The sequence below is a fragment of the Macaca nemestrina genome, chromosome 2 (assembly GCF_043159975.1).
Source record: "Macaca nemestrina isolate mMacNem1 chromosome 2, mMacNem.hap1, whole genome shotgun sequence".
Lineage (NCBI taxonomy): Eukaryota > Metazoa > Chordata > Mammalia > Primates > Cercopithecidae > Macaca > Macaca nemestrina.
In genome coordinates this window covers 26891196-26911027 of record NC_092126.1, presented here as the reverse complement: position 1 = coordinate 26911027, position 19832 = coordinate 26891196, and the positions used below count along the sequence as shown (strand labels likewise).

Genomic DNA, 19832 nt, shown 5'->3' with positions numbered 1-19832 from the left:
TTCTTTAAGTACACCTTTTTAAACTTTCCTCTCAAATTTAGAATTCCACTTAGCCATCTTAAGCTGAATATTTTACAACTCAATGTATATCCCATAAAGTATTAGAGCCAAATACATTAGGGTATAGATTCTAGATGAAAGACAAATGTGCTCTCTAGGCTTACAGGAATGCTCCTTTAATGATGGCCTTTCTGGCATTGAGGGAAGTGATACACCTATAGCAGAGCTCTTTGAGTGTGAGGATGATTTTCTAAGGTGACTTCATTCCTGGCATTTTGACAACTTCTACTCTTCTATTGCATCACTAAGGTTTCTTCTACAAAAGTGGAGATAATGAGTTGGTGTATTCTAAGTTCTCATTGCACAAACCTTGAAGAGCCCCCAACAAAGTGGTCTTGTATACATGACAAATTCTAAATATTTATTTAATATTGTACAGCCTTGCTCAACCAGTTCCAATTATTTTTGTTCAAATTGATATCCTACACTGTCTACCTTTGTGAGAATATGATTTGGTGCATGTCATCAGGCAAATTTCTCAGCAATCCTCTGATTCCTACCGATTCTCTAGGGAATATTCAAATCTAGACGTATGACTCCTTGAAGCTTTTCCTGACCTCTACAAACTTCAAATATCTTCCTCTCCACGTATCTCCTACAAGTCTTTTATTTATATATATTTGGCACTCATTATATAATCTCTCAAATTCCAGTTTTTGAAGGATGTATTCTACTGAATCATCTCAAGTTTAAGCTCCTGAGAAGAAGAAGCCATACCTCATATCATGTTTTTCCTGTCTATACATTTGTTAATGTCTCAGTCCAGTGGTTCTCTATTTGGATGGAATATATGCAACCCACCTTAACAAAAATATAACATGTATCTTCTATGTTAAACAATGGAGTTTCAGAGATGTGTAAAATAAGATCCCTGACCTTGACGTTATAAAGATAAGTAGTGGAAAAAGAAACAAGAGCTTGGTTTCCAACAGCCAAGATCATTTCCAACAGCCAAGATCATTTCCAGCAAAGCACATTGGATTGCAGGGCCCTTGAAAACAGAGACCATACTTTGCTGTGTCTTCAGCACGTAGCACAGTTCAGCCCTGACTTGATTCTTGAGCACTAGGCTAATATATCCAACAGCCTGTGTGACATTTCTACTGCTATGGGCATCTCATACTTAGCTTGGCTCACAGACAACTATTGATTTATTTTATCCCATAGGAAGCCTGCTTCTTCTATTAGCAAATGACAACAGCTTCTGCCAAGCTCCTAAAAACCCAGGAATTACCTTTACATTCATATCATCAGCCAATCACATTAGTTTTAAATTTGAAAAATATGTTCAAGGCCAGGAGCTGTGGCTCACGCCTGTAATCCCAGCACTTTGGGAGGCCAAGGTGGGTGGATCATGAGGTCAGAAGATTGAGACCATCCTGGCTAACATGATGAAACCCCGTCTCGACTAAAAATACAAAAAATTAGCCAGGTGTGGTGGCAGGCACCTGTAGTCCCAGCTACTAGGGAGACTGAGGCAGAATGGTGTGAACCCAGGAGGCGGACCTTGCACTGAGCTGAGATTGCGCCACTGCACTCCAGTCTGGGCGACAGAGCCCGACTCCGTCTCAAAAAAAAAAAAAAGAAAAAGAAAAAAGAAAAGAAAAGAAAAATATGTTCAAATCTCACTATTTCTCTTGCTACAGTTGAAGCCACCAAGTGTTTCTCTGTAGTAACTATAACCGCCTCGTAACTCATCTCCCTACTTCCACATTTACGTCCTTTCCATTTTGTCTTGTTTCACATAAAGCTTATTTTTGCTTCAGGGTCTTTGGCTTTCCTGTTTTCATTTTCCAAAATTCTCTTCTTCTTAAATAGAAATTTTATCTTATTTATCACTAAAGTCCCAACACATAGTAGATTGCCTGGTACAAAGCAATAATTCAATATTTATCAGAAGAGTGAGCACAATTTTAATTGTCGTTTAAATATATGTAGAAATGAATCATAAATGACTTGAGTTTTTGTGCCTAGAAGCTGACATAGTTTAGACCTCAAGAAGGTTATGGCTTAAATATATTTGATTCTATGGCCTATCTGTATAAATAAATGAGTAATCCTCCACTAAGTATTAGATGAGTGACTAAAATGTTTGTCCTGAGTGAGCTCACAAAACCAATGGCTGTCAACCACAATAGTTAAGCCAATAGTTAAGCAGTGATTTTCATCTTTAATACATGTTTTCATGTTAATAAAAGCTCACTCTTAGCCAGACAGGACCTCTTTTAGCCTTTAAGGATTGGAAAAGTTCCCAAGTGAATAAGCATCAGTTTCACGATTTATCTTAACTGACTAAATACATCAGTAATTCCTGGAAGCTGGGATAGGATGAAAACAGGACTGCATTACCTCTCTGGACTACAGGGTTGTGCTGCTTTAATCCTTTTCTGGATCTCAGCTTTTAAAAACAAGGTATCAGAAAATTGGGGATAATAATAGTAACTACTCAAGGAATGGTTGTGTGTTTTTAGAAAAGTAATATACATAAATATATTAGGACAGGGTCTGGTATATACTAAGTCCTCATAAATGATAATATAATAATGATGATTATGCATTAAAGCATTTTTAAGCTGTAATAGTGCTTTCTAGATATAAGGGAGAAGAAATCAAGGCCTTAAAAATACAAATTATGTTTCGCTTCTGGCATAAAGATTACATCCCTCTGTATCTCACACAGTTTTCATTCTTTTCACCAGGTATGTACTAGGTACTCAGTTAAATGTTTTTGAAAAAAGTATGTTCAGAATCAGAGAGAAGCAGAGTCAGAAAAATTCAGGAAATTTTTATTTTTTTATTGAAAAAATAATTCACATCATGTTTAAGTTTTCCAGTTTATAACTAAACTTTTGGGAGGGCGCAAATATTCCTTGGGGTAATTGAAGTAAATATAATATTCTCTGCCAAAATACATAATTCAAAGCCTACATTTTGTTCCAGTCAAGTTTAAATTTTATTCATGATCCTTCTCTCAAGAGCAAAGTTAAGGCATAGGTTAGGATTCTGTCAAACATTAGGAAAAGAAGGTTTTATTTCTTCTGAAGTTGACCTTGATTACTTTATATCTCTCATAGTTTTCAGTACTTTAACCAGGTTTATTATAACTTCCCAATAAATACCATTTGAGAAAACGAATAAAAAGGTATTTAGAAATGACACATATAAGCTTCATGTGACTTTACAGACACATGTGCAGATAGTTGTCGAGTCCTTTATTCTCTTGTGACACAGGCCATATGTCATGATTAATATCATCTATGATATGGCCTCTTTACCTTCTTTTGAAGCCCCTGTTTCCAAAAGACTTCCCATTTCTAGGAATTATATCCCAGCCTGGTCATCAAAAGCTTCTGTTTTTCAGGCTCCAATTACAAGCTTCCCAGGGGCTGAAAAGCCTTTTCTATACTCCTTAAGCCTGTGGTGACTTATTTTCAGTCCTTTGTTACGGAGTGTCTCTGACACCCTGCCACTCCACCAACCCACACAGACTGGTCACAAGAGGGCCTAGTCGTTTAGGCTTATTACATAGGAGAAGCTAAGTCACCTTCAAAGCTGTGAAAATCAGCAATGTTGAGTGCCTGAGTGTTTCTCCAGTGACTGCCAATCTGATGGGGTCTCTGGTTGGCCTTGTGGCTGCTTTCAGTTCTCTCTGACTTCAGCAGACAGCTTTATTGTGGAGGATGTTCTTGACCTAGAGCACCATTCATCAGAGGCACCATTCCTTCTCATTGCTTTAATACTTACTGAAATTGTTACTGAGGAGTTTAGCTTCAAAATGCATTTTAAAACTTTTTTCCTTTCCTTCTTAATCTCAGAATTTAGCCTTGTATTTTTTAGAACTGTTTGTTTCCCTCACCAAGTACTCCTATGCAAAGTGCTCACTTATCTAACTGTGTGCTTGCTTAGAAATTCCAGGGGCTAATTTTGAAGCAAAGCAGGAACAGAGACTTAGCTGCAGAATCCTCCCACTTAGGGGGAGTCACAAACAATTAGTCCACCACAATCTGGACAAAAGTCAAGGTGATTCCAACCGGACCTCCAGATGAGAGGTTATTCAAGATAGCCATAAGGCCAAGACACACTACCTGCACCCTCCTAAACCACTCCTGCATGTTTCCTTTTTAAACCCTTTCACTCAGCCCAAAAAGTGGGAATGGCCTTTTAAAGGCATGAGTCTGGCTGTTTTCCAACTGCTAGTGTTCGATTAATAAAACTTTTCTTTCACCACACCTCACCTCTTGTTTTCGGTCTCTGACTGGTGAGCAGCCAGGCTTAAGTTGGTTACGGAATTCCCTGTAAGAATATATCCAACTAAGATCTCAAAGTTGATTTATTTTTATTTTTCTTATATTTAGAGTGGTTGTCAAATCCAGCTATAAAAGCTGAGAGTGCTTGACCAAAAACCTAGGTGGAAAAATTAAACTGTTTCTCCTTTGATCTCTGCTCGATAGAATAAAATTGGGATTTGTACGAAGAAAGTTATACTTTTGGCTGTGAAACAGGTCCCCTGCTCCAAATATGTCTACTAACATTATAACTAGGGATTGATAACTATCCCTTAACCTAGTATTTAGCCAGAACTTTCACTGAAATATTGTGAACGTCTGTCTGTTGCTTTTTGCCTACGCTGACCCCCTTGCATGTTTAACCACTCTGGGATCAAAGACTATGAGGTATCTGGTGGAACCTCCCTACCCTATAGCAAGGTTTTGGAAGAGCCTATTTTCTTTACACAGTGTGCCAAATGATTACACCTACCCCTGAGCCTAAGATAAACACCAGACATACAGCTTCCTTATTTAAGCTTCACTTGGTATGGTTAGCCAGCTTTATTCTGCTCTAGATTATATTGTCCTCTCCAATTTCCCCTTGGGACTGTATCTGAGCTCACACATGAGATCTTCTCTTCCTTGCCTTTTTTTTTTTTTCTACCAGTTCTTTCCACTGCCTTGGGTCTATGCCACACATTGCTATCTTCTGTATCAATATAGATAATTAACTCTTTCATAAGACCTTGACATGAGAGAAACACTACAAACAAGATGCCCAGAACTGCTAAGAACATGACCATGAATTGCACTCAAGTTAGTTCTCACATGTCTTCTGCAGCTATTTTGGCTTCTGGCCCCTGCATATGCTCCACTCCAACCTCTAAGAAACAGACCCCAACATTTTGCATGGCTTGTTCAACACAATGTAAAAACAGAGTAAAACTGGGAATTATATCTCACTGCTAAAAATGCAGGTTCATGGTTTGAGTGACCCAGAAATGATAATAATAATGCTAAGCAATCTTAAAGTAATTCAATTTTCCTGACCTCAGGAAAGGAGGAGGATTTTGTTTCCTTTGTTTGGCCTACATAAATTATTTATGCAAAACCAAGGTCTTTAAGGAAAGAGAATGTAGCCAAAGAAAATGTTTTGTGTTTCCTCCCTCACGTAGCCCTCCACCTTGCTCGGAAGGCAGTTGCTAATTAGGTTAAGGCTGCTTTCTCCCAAGGAGCCAAATATTAGATCTGAGAGTAAATTAGTTAGAACCCCAAATATTAGATCTGAGAGTAAATTCTCTTCCTCCATATCTCCCACAATAAACTTCCCATTATTAAAAAAAAGTACAATTTTATTTCATAGTTTGTTGTGTTCTGGGCACTGAATCTATCTGATTAGAATAAAACCAGTGGAAAAAGGGGAGAATGAAAAAGGAAGGTTGTTTTATTTTTTTTAAATCCTTTCAATCAAGTGAGGAATTTTTAGCCAGTTTTATTCCCATGGTTTCCAAGTTGTTCTGAATGAAAACCAACCTTCTAGCTAACTCTTACGGGTGCAGTATCTATCAAATAAAAGTGCTCATGAAACAGTTGGTTGGAGGTCAAGTGAAAAGAACACATCAAGTTTCCCACAGATTTCTTCCCCAGTAGATAATGGCTGTGAATTCACTAAGAAGCGACAAAGCATGTAAGGGGACCCCTCAAACAGTATCTGCCCAAGGAGTTCACAAGACTTCCCCCTTTAGCCGAGGGCTTCCTGTTGTGAGTATGAAAGATTTTTGATCATGTCATTTCAATTTGTCCCACACAACATGTCTCAAAGAGAAAAAGAGAAGTATTTACCTCATGAGCACTAGTTGTTAGCCCAGATCTTTTTTCTTTCATTCTTTCCGTCTTTATTTTTTTTTTTTTCAGTAGCTATGTCTCCTGAAACTTTATTCCTGCTATGACCAAAGTGCCTTCTGTTATCACAACAGGATACAAAATAACAGCTAAAGAAAGAGAGAAAAAAATAACAATGCATTGCTTTGTAAGAACTCATACTCTCAAGTCTCCTATTACTTCTGCACCCAGGTTTGCACATTCAGATTTATCTCCTCTAGACTGTACATGCTTAGAGGCCTAAATAGGTTGCCCGTATGTCAGAGTAGGCTGAATAAGTGAAGCTACTAGGCAGAATCATAGAAGTGTTTTGTAGGCCTGCCAACAAAGAGAAGGTCTGATGCTTCCTGCAAAGCTGATTTGTCAGCTATCAGATGAGAAGGCTAATTGGTCTCTCCGTCTATGCAAATGATGATTTGTAGTTCTGAATAAATTTAATTTGAAACAACCTGTGAGCCTTGTACTCAGAGAAAAGTTAAACTAATTAAGTTGAGAGACAAGGTTTTTAAACAATAATCACTATCACTAAAGAAATGTTTTGGTTCCCTAGATGTTACATATCTACAAATATACCCTCTCTTTTAAAAATGTAGAAGCTAAAAAGAAAAATTCTGATTGTGCTACTAAAGTTTTAAAATTTCATTCACTCTTCTTCACATTTGGTCCCCACTGCAAATGACTGACTTTGGGATTTACGTAGTCCTTCTATATCTATGTCCTCATCTGTCAAATGGGCTGAAAATGGTGCCTACCTCACTGGGTTGTTAAAAATATTAAATGAAATACTATGGCAGGTACATAGTAAGCTCACATGGCTATAATTAACAAAGCCCTTCATTATTCCATCTGTGTCTATCTCTCCAGTCTCATTTGTCAAAGTTCTGGTTTTGTGTTTTATAATCATATGATTATATACATATATAATCATATATATATGACACCCAGCATGCAATGTTAATAAGGATGGGGGGGCAGAGAAATTCTAGACAGAAAAGGGCGGGTTCCTGGCAAAATCCCACCCTCAAGCCGAAAAGCCTGAAACCACAGCCCAAAGTGAGAAATACCATCCCTGTTTTCCCCCTCAAATATTGCCTTTTCTTAAACTACCCATGATCCACACCACTGTACCCCATCCTGTGCCTATAAAGACCCCCAAGACTCAGCCGGCAGACAGTAGAAGCAGCCGGGCATCAGGACTACGGCTGGACATCGGAGAGAAGTGGCCTGACTTCAGAGGGACAGCTTGAGGTGTAACTTCGGAGAAGAATCTGGCCGGAGATGGTCGGACTTCAGGGGAACATTAACTACCCGCCTCATCCTCTTTTCAGCTCCCCTTCCCATTGAGAGCTGCTTTTATTGGCAATAAAATCCCCCACATTTACCATCCTTCAATTGGTTCGTGCGACCTCATTTTTCCTGGACAGCAGACAAGAGCTTTGGAACCACAAGTGCAGATGCAAAAGGCTGTCACATTGGCCCTTTGCCCTTGCTGGCAGAGGGCAGCCGCCCCATGCGACAAGGCAAAGGGCCCACTGAGCTGTTAACACCTAAGCCATCCACAAATGGCAGAGCTAAAAGAGCACTGTAACACGCCCTCTGGGGCTGCAGGGGTCACAGGCACCCCCATCTGCCTGCTGCCATGGGGCCTACACAGAGTTTGCTCCTGCCAGCACCGAAGCAGCCGCTGGTTCCAGCACTCATGCACTCCAGCTCCTGCCTCATTTGCTCACGCACTGCCTCTCACAAAGAGTTGACAGCAATGGGCTCAGTAAATCAGGCACCCCTGTCACGAGTTCCGCGAAGGGGTCAGGGAAATATCCTGCTTCAATTTCAGCCCTCTAGATACATGGACATCTCTACTGTATCTGGAATATGCTTCTTCTGACCTGATTCTCATCCTTTCTACCTTTGAAACTGCTTATTCAAAACTTGGTTCAGCTATTGCTTTTCTTACGGTGCTCCATCTTCCCAAAACACTTAATTATTCCATTTTTGTTTCTTTTAGTACTTGTAACAGACTGTATTTTCCGAAGACAGCTCAAAAATATCTCTCACCATATGCTCTTCTGCATTTGGACATTGCCATTGTCATGACTGTATCGAAAGGTGAAATGTATTGCTCCACTCCCTTGAATCTGGTCAGACCCTGTGACTGTTTTGGCCAATAAATTACAGCAGAAATGATGCTATGATTACCACAGGCACAGGCCTTAACCTGCCTAGCAGTTAAGCTTCCTGCCTCTCACAGCTTTGAATATCCATTTAAAAAGTCCAGGCTACTTTGGGAGGCACAGACACCACATAGAAGGGCTCTGAGGTGTCAGACACATGAGTGAGGAAGCCATTTTTGATATCCAGCCCAGTTGAGTCTTCAGTGACTCCAGTTCCAGCTGTTTTCTGACTGCAACAAATAGAAGGCTCTAAGCAAAAACCACCCAGCTGGACATAGCCAAACCATAAAACCATGAGAGATGATGAGAAATTATTTAAAGCCACTGAGATTTGAGGTTGTTTCTTATGCAGCAATAGATAACCAGGATAATATGTATCTGGTTTCAAAGAACCTTTACTATTGCTTGTGTACATTCCTTTTATTGGTTTCATTTCTTTGTATGTTTATCCCCTTTGCTAGACTATGAACATCTTAAAAATTGAGGGTTTGTTTAATAAGCATTTGTAATGTAACTACTGGGATCATTATAGGCTCTAAATATTTGTTGAAATGTACATGTACAGGGTAAAATTGTTTCTTAAACTTTGTGAGAAGATAAAATTAAAATCATTACTTATACTACTATATAGAACATATTTTTTGAGTATCCTGTTCCTCTCCCCCAACTTTTCTACCAACACCAAGGAGGATGAGAAGATAAGATGTTACTTATATACCAAAATGCATCCAATACATTGGATACATTTTGTCCTGGGAGCACCTGGGGACACCAGGGGACAGTAAATTCTTACTGGAACAAAGATTGTTTTCATCCTTGACAAAGATATGAAAAGCTACACTCTGAACCCTTATCAGTTGCCTCCAGGGAGGGGATAGAAATTGCTGGTGGAGAGGAGTCCAGGGGTGAGTAAGGACATTAACTTTGTACTCTGTGTACTTCTGTAATGCTTCAGGGTTTTTTAAATGTGCATATTGTACTTTTAAATTTATTTATTCATTTTATTTTATTTTTTATTTTTGAGACAGAGTCTCGCTCTGTCACCCAGGCTGGAGTGCAGTGGTGCAATCTCAGCTCACTGCAGCCTTTGCCTCCCAAGTTCAAACGATTCTCCTGCCTCAGCCTCCCAAGTAGCTGGGACTACAGGCACCCGCCACCATGCCCAGCTAATTTTTTGTATTTTTAGTAGAGATGGGGTTTCACCATGTTAGCCAGGATGGTCTTGATCTCCTGACCTCGTGATCTGCCCCCCTTGGCCTCCCAAAGTGCTGGGATTACAGGCGTGAGCCACCATTCCCAGCCTAAATTTAAATTTTAAAAGATTTTTAAAATAAAATAAAAGAAAACAGAAGATAGAAATAATCACAGATTGACTGCACACCCTATGATAATACGGGGCAGTAGATCTGCTGATGGTTCATTAGTTATGCACTTGGACTTCAGCGTTATGCAGACATGGATTGAATTCTGAGTGTGCCTGGGTGACTGGGTCCAAGCACTTCACCTCTCTAAGCCCTAGTTTACTCATCTAAACAGCAGGCATAAAAAAGTCTAGAACTGTTGTGCAGACCAAGAGGTAATACATACAAAAAGTTTGGCACAGTGCCTGACATATAGTAAGTGCTCAATTATTGGAGTAAAGTAAGAAAATATGAAGAGAATTGGAAGTAGCAGCCATTGAGGAAGAAAAGGAGTCAGTGCTGGGTGTGGTGGCTCACACCTGTAATCCCAATGACACAGGAGGATCTCTTGAGGCTAGTAGTTTGTGACCAGCCTGGGCAGTGTAGACCCTGTTTCTTAAAAATAAATAAATAAATAAATAAATAAATAAATAGAGAAGTCAGTGACAATGGCCACCTTTGCTAGTATGAATGGTGGGATTCTTTATTTCATTCATTTTTTATGTTATAGTATCACCTTAGTCCACACCCTCATTACCACACACTTGAATTACTGAAATACACTCTATGTTGTGTCCCTATCTCTAGTCTCTTTCTTTCCTTGAATCCTCCCTGAATAGGTTAATCTGGTCTCATTCCCCACTGGTGTCTAATTAGAACTGGCATAGCTTTTCAATGTCTGCCCATTAATGTTCATGCTCTCTATCACTCAAATTTCGTATGAACAAGACTCTAGATAACTTTAGCTCAGAAAAATTCTTCCTCACCCAAAAATCTGGCATGGAAACACTATGTAGACGTTCAATCCACTACTTTCTATTAGTATTTTAAGAAAGGACAGAATAACACATATTCATAAATTTGAAGTGCTCCATATTTAGGTATTTGTGTGTTCCCCAAATATAAATGACCCAAACACTCAGCCAATGAGTTGCCCATATGTAGTTAAGCCATTGTTTTAGATGCGAGTCATGTGCATTTGGTGCAGGATGGAGCATCATATGTCAAAGCATATGCCTGCTGCTGAAGCCAAATGCGGATAACATATGCTTGGAGGTAAAATATTTGTAAGTCTTATTGCTTATCAAAAATTAATGAGAGCAACTGTGTGTGTTTACACTATTTGGGGCTTATAACCAGATCAGCAGGGTTAATTGTAGAAACTGCTTTTGCAAAACAGTCAAGTGTAGCTTGTTCAAGCTGCGGGCCTTTCTTTCTACACTTCAGCTCTGAAATACACATACACACCTACCCTTCCTATACACAGGCAGGCACACCAACATGCATATTTACTATAGGGGTGGCCACATGTCGGAAGCCCTATTAATAGATCCTTTAGCTCAGAGTTGCTTTTCTTCACAATGCAGATAAAATAACAGTGTAGGAGGTTACTCATTAAAAGTTCACTTCTGGAAATATTTACATTTCCACTGAGGGGGGGAAATCTGTATGTAAAATTCAAACAGAAGCCATAAAAAATCCACACTATGCATAGTTACATAAAGCTTCTTTGTTTATAAAGTTCATTGATTTACATGATCCAGTGTAACTTTAATATGGTGACAGATATTTTTGTTTTTGTTTTATGGCTGAATAAATTGAGCTTCTGCTTGGCAAAGTCACTTTTATAGTTGGTTTTGCTGAAGCCAGACCTTGAGCCTTTACCTGCTGCCCCACCTCTAGGGTAGTTTCAACTCCATATAGCTATTCAGCATCATTAAAGAGTGATGTCATATTAGTCATCAGCTGATGCTCTGATTAAGTGCTTAATTGGTGGTGAGAGCTGGGGAAGTTGTCTCCGATATCATTACCACTAAACCTACTATTTGTAGATTTCAGAATACTTGGGATAAGGAGGTTTGGCTGCACCATCAGAGCATGCAGTGATGTCACTGGTCCTTGGTAAACCAGCAATATAAGTAAACTTTTCTTTAAAGATGGTAACATTTTCCCTTTCCAAACAAACCCATCAGAAACCTGAGTGCCAGATCTAAATCAACAGTGACCGCACAGCTGCTACATAGTGTGGCTCTCTCTGAAACCTCTACATTTAATCATTATTCTAATAGTGATAATTATTTTTCAATATTGACTATACTACCCTCTCCTTTTGATTCCATGTACACTGCCTTTATTTGGGCCTCCATTACCTGTCCCTGGCACTCTAACTAAAGCCCTCTAAGTAGTTTCCTTGCCTTCAGTCTCTCCTTTCCCAATTCTACCTTATAACTCTTCCATGATAATTACTTTCCTAGTGTAAATCTTGATCGTGTCAGCTACCAAACTCCAACTGTTCTCAAGAGTCTTCTGAGCATAGAAAATTATTTATTTATTTTTCTAATTATAGGATCAGGGTTAAGTAGCTTTTTTTTTTTTCTTTTTTTTCTTTTTTTTTTTTTTTTGCATTTTATCTATGCTTGCTCTGATGCAAGATTGCTTTACATGCATATGGTATGTTTTAGGTCTCAACTATTTAAATCAGGTACCATGTAGGCCATAACACATAAAAACACAGTATGACACTATTGGTGGTTACAATCAGTCTAGAACAGCACTGTGAAAGCTACACCTGCAATGTTAAATTTTCTAGTAACTATGAATTCTATAGACAGAATTTGTATGATCCCCCAAATTCCTATGTTGAAATCTTACTCTCCAGTGTAATGGTATTAGAAAGCGGTGTTTTGGGGAGGTGATGAGTCATGAGGGCAGAGCTCTCATGAATGACATGTGAAATCTTAAAAAGGAGACCCCAAAGAGCTCCCTCAACCGTTCTTCCATGCAAGGACAGAAGGAGAGGACAATTGTCTGTGAATTGGGAAGGAGGCCCTAACTAAACACTAAATCTGCCAGGATTTGGATCTTGAACTTTCCAGGCTCCAGAACTATAAGAAATTAACTTTTGTTGTTACCCAGTTTATGGTAATTTATGATAGCAGCTCAAATATACTAAGATACTGCATTAAACAAAAGTAAAAGGAAAGATATTAAATTCACTTTAATACTATTTTATTGGACCTAATGTATCTAATATATTTTCATTTCAACATATAATCCTATACAATTATTGAGACATTTACTTTATTCATGCTAAGTCTTTGGAATCCAGTAAATTTACTTTATACTTACAGCACATTTCAATTTAGATTAATCACAATTCACGACATATGATTACAACCTACTGTGTTCGTTATTGCAAGGCTGGAACGTTTTGTCCTATCTGCCTTCCCTTTCTCTCCTCCCTTTCATGACTGAACTTCCAGAAAGCATCTGTCCTTGCTTTCTGGACTTAATCACCATTCAATCTCCTGAACCCCCAGCAGTCTGATTTTTATCCCACTTTTACACTGAAATAGTTCCTGTCAAAATGCTCAGCAACTTCCTTGTCACATACAATGCCAATCCTCTTTTCAGCAGGAGCTCTAAATAAGTTTAGGTCCAACCAAGAACACACGCCAGACGTTTCAGATGGAAGAGAAGGAAACTATTTACATAAATGGAAGAATTAAAATAACCTCAAGTCTATTGGAGTGCTAATTTTAAATGAGGGAAAAGAACAACAAGAATTATTAAGAAAAGTTATCCAGGGCATGATCATGCAGTATCTTGTGAGTCATTTTTAGGAATTTGGGGTGTTTGAAAGGCCAAAGAAACAAGAGCAGAAATCAAATTAGCACAGGAATTAACTCCAGGAAACTTTTACTATGTCTATGATAGGACAAATAAGGCAATAGGTAGCTTCACCACCACTCAGGAGTGCACTTACAGCTGACACTGGTGGAAAAAAAATGCTGCTGCTGGTGAAACCTCTGTTTGGAAATTTCTGACACTGGGGGAGCCCATAGTGCCTGGTGGACATTGTCACTGCTGCTGGAAGATCACCAAAAAGAATGACAGTAAAAGATGAGTAGCTTGTCCCTTCTTTACATCTTTTAATTTCCAGCCAGCACCTCTCATTGACCAAACGAAATTCACAAAGGAATCTGGAAAATGTAGTTGTGATTGGTCTAATCCTCTGCAGTACACAGATGAGCTCAGAAGAAAGGAAATAAGTTGAGTACAAAGAGATAAATGTCAAGCTGAACATCCTAGTGACATTTGGTACAAAAACGCTTTTTCCTCCAACATCTCTGATCACTCAATCTCCTTACTAGAATACTTTCTCTTGTTAATTAGTAAATATTACTAAGATTATTACATATATATTACATATTAATATTATTTAAAGTCTTGTACTCTAACCTCTTCTATTGTACTCAGTGGGTGGTTTCATACAGTCCATCTTGATCCCCCTGTCTCCAATTATGTTTTTTATAATGATGATTCCCCAATCTTGAATTCTCCTCTCTTCCCTGAGATTTGAATCTAAGCCAAAGAAACTGCCCACTGGAAAACTGCACTTGGATATACCATATGCAGATAAAATTCAGAATTTTGGAAATACAAGTCATCCTCTCCCTTCTCAATAATATACTTCATCCTCCATCAGTTATTCCATCTTGACCAATGAATGACATCATAATCCAGGCAGAAACCCAATAAAAGTTTTCTTTAATTCCTACATCTAATCAAAAAGTCATATCTACCCTCCATTTACTAATGATTTTTCAAAATTGCCTCCTCTTAGCCAGCCACAATGGTATGTGCCTGTAGTCCCAGCTACTCGGGAGGCTGAGGCAGGAAGATTGCTTGAGCCTGGGAATTTGAATGTAGCCCGGGCAACATAGCAAAATTTTGTCTTTAATAAAATTTTAAAATATTTCTTCCTCTTTCCAGAAAACACTGATGTTTTTCTACTTCAAGTCATTATCTCCTTTGTAGTAACAATTAAGTTACTACCTCAGTAATAACAACTTGTAGTAACAATTAGGTTCCTGTATCAGTCTCCTAATTGCTCTCGCTATGTTCAATACATTTTTCACACTGAAATTTGAGTGATTACCCTAATATCCAGACCTAAACACATCATTTTTTTTGCCTACAACCCCTACTAGGCCCTGTAACATTTCTCTCTCCTTATATTACCAACCCCATTTTATGCCATTCCCTGCCCTCTTTAGAGGTGAACACATTGAGAAAATGGAATTAATTTCATTTCCTGCTTTCTCTCCTCTCTTGACCTTGGTGCATGCTTGTCCTTTCTTTTGCATGGCACACACTCCTCCTCCTTTTCTTTGCTTCAGTCCTCACCTTGCACCTTACCTGAATACTCCTACTAATTTTTTAGATCTCAGGATATCTTTTTCTTCATCCAAGAAGACATCCTTGACTCCTGGTACTTCAAAAATCTTGATATATCATAATAGAAAGCATTTTCTGCCTTAGGTACCTACTCTCATCATCCCATTATAAAATGTCAGCTCTTGGAGGGAGGGAGAAACTGTCAATTCTTTTCCCGGCATAATACTTGGCACATACTAGGCATTTGATAAATATTTTTAAATCAATGAATGAATAAATGGTTGAATGAAGACATGTAGCTAGATGAAAACATGGAAAATTTCGCAGCATTCATTAATGCCTTTGCCTTTTACACCCTGATATATTGCTTTAACACAGATTGTTCATCATATTTTAGTCCATTCTATCTTCTTGGATATAACATATGAATTACAAAAGGGTATATTCACTTTAACTTATTCTCTCAGTATTCCTTTCTCCAGAGATCAACTGAGAAATTATATAAAAGGTCAGTCGGGGAGGGGGTTATGAATTTGTTGAAAACTGTGTCTCCCTATGTGTAGTTCTTGATATCATTAAGAGTTTATTTATATTTGCAGTTCCCAATTGCCCAGGACCTAGTTGTGCCCCATAACTGTTTGGTGAATGAAATAACAAATGAATACGTAATCAATGAAAATTTGTCTTCTAATAAATAATACTTGGATGTAAATTTTGCTCAAGAATCACTTTCTTAAAGGAAGTAAGACCAATATCAACCTGAGAAAGCAGGTCACTGGGTTTGGGAATTGTTGCAATTGCTCCATGAAAGCATGAGAGCACTGAGCTTGTGCAATTGCCCTGAAAAACCAATGATTCTTTGCAAATGTTCATGAGTTCACCAAACTATTAAGTTCTCGCAGCTTGGATGCTTAAACCAAACAATTAAATTAATCAGGAAAAAAAAAAAGAATCTGTGAAAGCACTCTACTTCTAACATGTATTCCACTTTTTAAACTTGATTTGGGACTATCACAAGATACAAGTAGGTATTCCTTAAGGCATTTATGGTTTATGGGAAGATGTCTCTTCCCATAAACTATAAAATGTGAAATTAGAAAGGGGTCTTGAAATTTCTCCTATTCAATCTACCCCCACAACCCTATGCTTTATATTATAGATAAGCAAATTGGAGCCCAGAAAAGCCAGATGACTTTCTCAAAACCACACAATTCTTTTGATTACTGGGACTCCAATTTAAGTTTCCGTGAAGAAAATGAGAGCAATAACTATTCAACACTGAGAACTTATTATGTATTTGAAATTAGCTAAGTATTGTAGCATTTGGGTTTGGGAGTTGTAGCATAATTACAAATGTAATTATTCATACAAAGGCTGACTTCAACATAAATTTCTGCCAAGATTTATTGGCATACACTAGGTGGATGCTGAGCACTACTTTTAGTTATGAGGTTGAGGTGAGCAGAATAAACTAAAAATAGTGTGTAAAACAAACTGTGAGAGTTACCTTGTCTCCTTATCTCTAGATTTTCAAATTACAGTGATACATTTCATGGTGATTCTATTTAGCCTTTTCCCTGATTGCCTACTGAGGAAACAAACAAACAAAGCATACATGCACACACAAAACTCACCTTGAAACTAGGTGATTGCTTTGGGAAAAAAAAAAAATCTGAAACAACGTGAATGAGCTGACCTAGGATAGTAAATTTGCAGGTGGTTATACTGCAAAACAGTGCCCAGTGAAGAGGCTGTGTGTATTCCAGCTCTTCCTATTTCTGTCCAATTTTTCTATAAGGACTGCTGTGCATGGTATCTGCAGTTAACCTACACAGGACTCCACCAGATGCTAAAGTGTCAGTTGGACAGCCACAGAGCTGCAGTGAAGGCAGGAATAAATGTTTATTAGCATCCCCATTTACTGCCATCCAAAATATTCACATGAAAACACCCACCATACTCCCAACCCACCCCTCCATCTGCATGCTGGCTGGCAAAGAAAAAACGCAAACTGAAAACTCTCTTTGAGGCCCTGTTTGCATCCAGCTTTCTGAGTAAAGATGCTGGTTCTTGTGCTATGGTCTGAATGCTTGTGTCCCCGCAAATGCCTATGCTGAAACCTAATGCAGAAGGTAATGTTATTAAGAGGTTGGGCATTTGGAGAGTTGATTAGGTCATGAGAGCTGAGCCCTCCTGAATGGGACTAGTGCCATTATAAAAGAGGTCCAAAGGAGCTCCTTTGCCCCTTTCACCATGTGATGACACAGATAGAAGTCCCAAATATGAACCAGGAAACTGATTCTTACCAAACACCAAATCTACTAGCACCTTGATCTTGGATTTCTCAGCCTACAGAAACTATGAGAAATAAATTTCTATTGTTTTTAAGCTGCCCATTTTATGGTTTTTTTTTTTTATAGCAACCAGAATGAACTCAGACATCCTGGGAGGGACATCTCAATTCCAGAGAAGTGTCAAACAATGCTGTGCAATGTAGCCAGGCTGCTATGGCAGAGTCATGCAGCCCTGAACTCTCCTAAGAAGGTGAATGTGTCCCGTAATGAAGTGCAGCTGATGGGTCCAGGGCAGTCGAGCAGCTACCGTGAGTGTTTCCCAGCCTGCAGTCACACAGAACCCCCATCTAGTGCAGGCTGGATGTTTTTCATTCATCCATTCTAATTGTGATAGATCGAAAGAAGATGCAAAGCACTCTCTCTCTTGTCAGAAAAGCCTTGATGGTCATCAGTGTTTCCACTGCCCAAGGCTACAACGGTTTCAAGAAAATGGAAACCGTGAACAATTTCTACTGAGGACAAGTATGGGGGCTTATCCTTGGCACAGGAGCTTGTACATTTGTGTAAAATATTCAGATCTCAAACACTCTTCATTTTCTAATAAATAGAAATAGTTCATGGATCAGATATCTTTTATTAGCCAACATCTGAGTGAGTAATTATAGAGGATAATAACCAAAATGATGTGTGTTGTCCATTTGAAAGAGATAATATCTTCTAGCAAAAATAGGCCACTACGTAATATTTGGCCACATTGATTGAATAATTGGACACACTTCTACTGGTTCACAAAAGGCCTCTCAAAGGATTTTTAAATGTTCGAAATATACAAATTCGTCTTCATCAAGAAAACCTTGAGTAAGTCGGTTTGGCCTAATAGTCACCTTGGCTGTAAACTATACAGACTTGGAAAACGTATTCTGTGTCCTGACGTGAGTCCATGATTGTCCTCTGGAGCTTCTGGAATCTCAGGAAAAGATCCAATCACACAGGCCTGGTGGCAGAGACTGTAAAAATAGATGATCTTCTGCCATTCTCCCTAAGCGACCCTAAACAATATATTTTGTAATGATCATTTTTAGCTATGAGATTGGTGAGTTGAAATGATTACTTTGATGCCATTTAATTCAATAAATGTTTATTTAAAAATTAATTTCTTTCATCATACATAGAATATTTAGGACAGAATCTTTTTCAACTTCCTAGATAATTTAAAATGCATTTGAAATAGTTACAAAACAATATGAGATGGTCATGGTGAAGACAGGAAGAGCACAAAGCCAGATGAACAAAATAACAGAGAAATGGCCAGAGCCATTGGAAGGGTTTTATTTAGAAAGAGAATAGGGCTAGCATGTGGAAAAATGAAGGCACTTTCAACAAGCAGAGACGGGAAGCAAGAGAGTTAATAAATGAAATAGTGTATTGTCAAATAAAATTGGGCCTAGAGTGAGCAGAGAACAGTAATCTACAGAGAACTTTGTCAGTAAGTCATGGAAACAGAGTTGGGTAGGTAATGTGGGCCTGTTCACAGGAAGGAAGAACAGATTCTAAAGTAGCTGAATGCCGAAAGCTATTATTTGGGAATAATCACTCTAAAATTCCTTTGAAATTGCTTTTCAAAGACTTTCTCTCATGTAGATTATAGCATATTGAGATAAAATATGACTATATCCTGCCACTTTACTGAAAATTGTTTCTATTCCAGTTCTAGTTCTTTCTTGAAGCCATTTCAGGCATAAGAGGTATGAGAAGTCATATTTGATTTAGAGCCAGATGAAAACCTCCAGAATTACCAGTTATTCCACTGAAGTAATGCACTGTTTCCAGAGGACTCCCATTTGAAGGAAAACATGCTTCTTTCTTCATTTAGTGCACACTTATTGGATGCCTTCTCTGAGCCTTGTACTGAACCACAAGAGCTAAAGCATAAACCCACCAGGAGCTAACAATACCTAACACACGTTGATTTTTTTCAGAGTGCATTGATCACAGTAGATCATAGTCAAACATTATCTTCATAGAACAGAACTTGATGCCTATAGGTGTGATTTCTGAGTGACTGATAAAGGTCTCCTGCTAAGGTGCTACTAGCCAGGAAGGAATCGGAGGATTGGTGGGTACTGTGGGTACAGCACAGGACCTAGGCTAATTGGGACAGTAGAAAAAGGCACCTAAAGAAAACTGTTTCTGATTTTGTGTTTGGTCTGAGACTGAGCTTATTCCCTGTATTGTAAAGGAATGGTACATTATTTCCTACATCTGGTCCAAGATCCAACTGCAGAGGGTGTATACATACATCCTGAACATTCCAGAGGGACTTAGATCTGACAGTAGGATCAGTAAATGTTACATTTTTAGAGATTTGAACATCCTAAAATTGCACACAGCTGGCAGTAAACTTGGGAGAACAGCTTCTGTGTGTGGTCAGGACAGTTTACCCTTCCCTGGTATAACAAAAATTAGTCAAAGGAAGTATGGGTAAAAGGAAAGGGAAAACTTTCCTTTCCTCTAGGTTTTCATTGCCAAAGAGGAAGTATCAAAATAATTTCAGTTGGCTGATGAATGGTGAAGTAT

The 19832-nt window shown here is 38.5% G+C and overlaps 2 long non-coding RNA genes across 4 annotated transcripts in view; one reads left to right on the top strand and one right to left on the bottom strand.

Annotated features, from left to right (window-relative positions):
• The window catches only part of LOC105488911 (uncharacterized), a 320242-nt gene that overhangs the window by 145705 nt on the left and 154705 nt on the right, over nt 1–19832 (top strand). For 2 of the 3 annotated variants that reach the window (XR_011619649.1, XR_011619647.1), the window contains exon 4: nt 17382–17563. The exons of the other annotated variant lie outside the window; for it this stretch is intronic. This is a non-coding gene — a long non-coding RNA (uncharacterized lncRNA). The remainder of the gene's footprint in view (nt 1–17381; nt 17564–19832) is intronic. 3 annotated transcript variants of the gene reach the window in all.
• The window catches only part of LOC105488910 (uncharacterized), a 72912-nt gene that overhangs the window by 42155 nt on the left and 10925 nt on the right, over nt 1–19832 (bottom strand). The window contains exon 3 of the long non-coding RNA XR_011619652.1: nt 6171–6319. This is a non-coding gene — a long non-coding RNA (uncharacterized lncRNA). The remainder of the gene's footprint in view (nt 1–6170; nt 6320–19832) is intronic.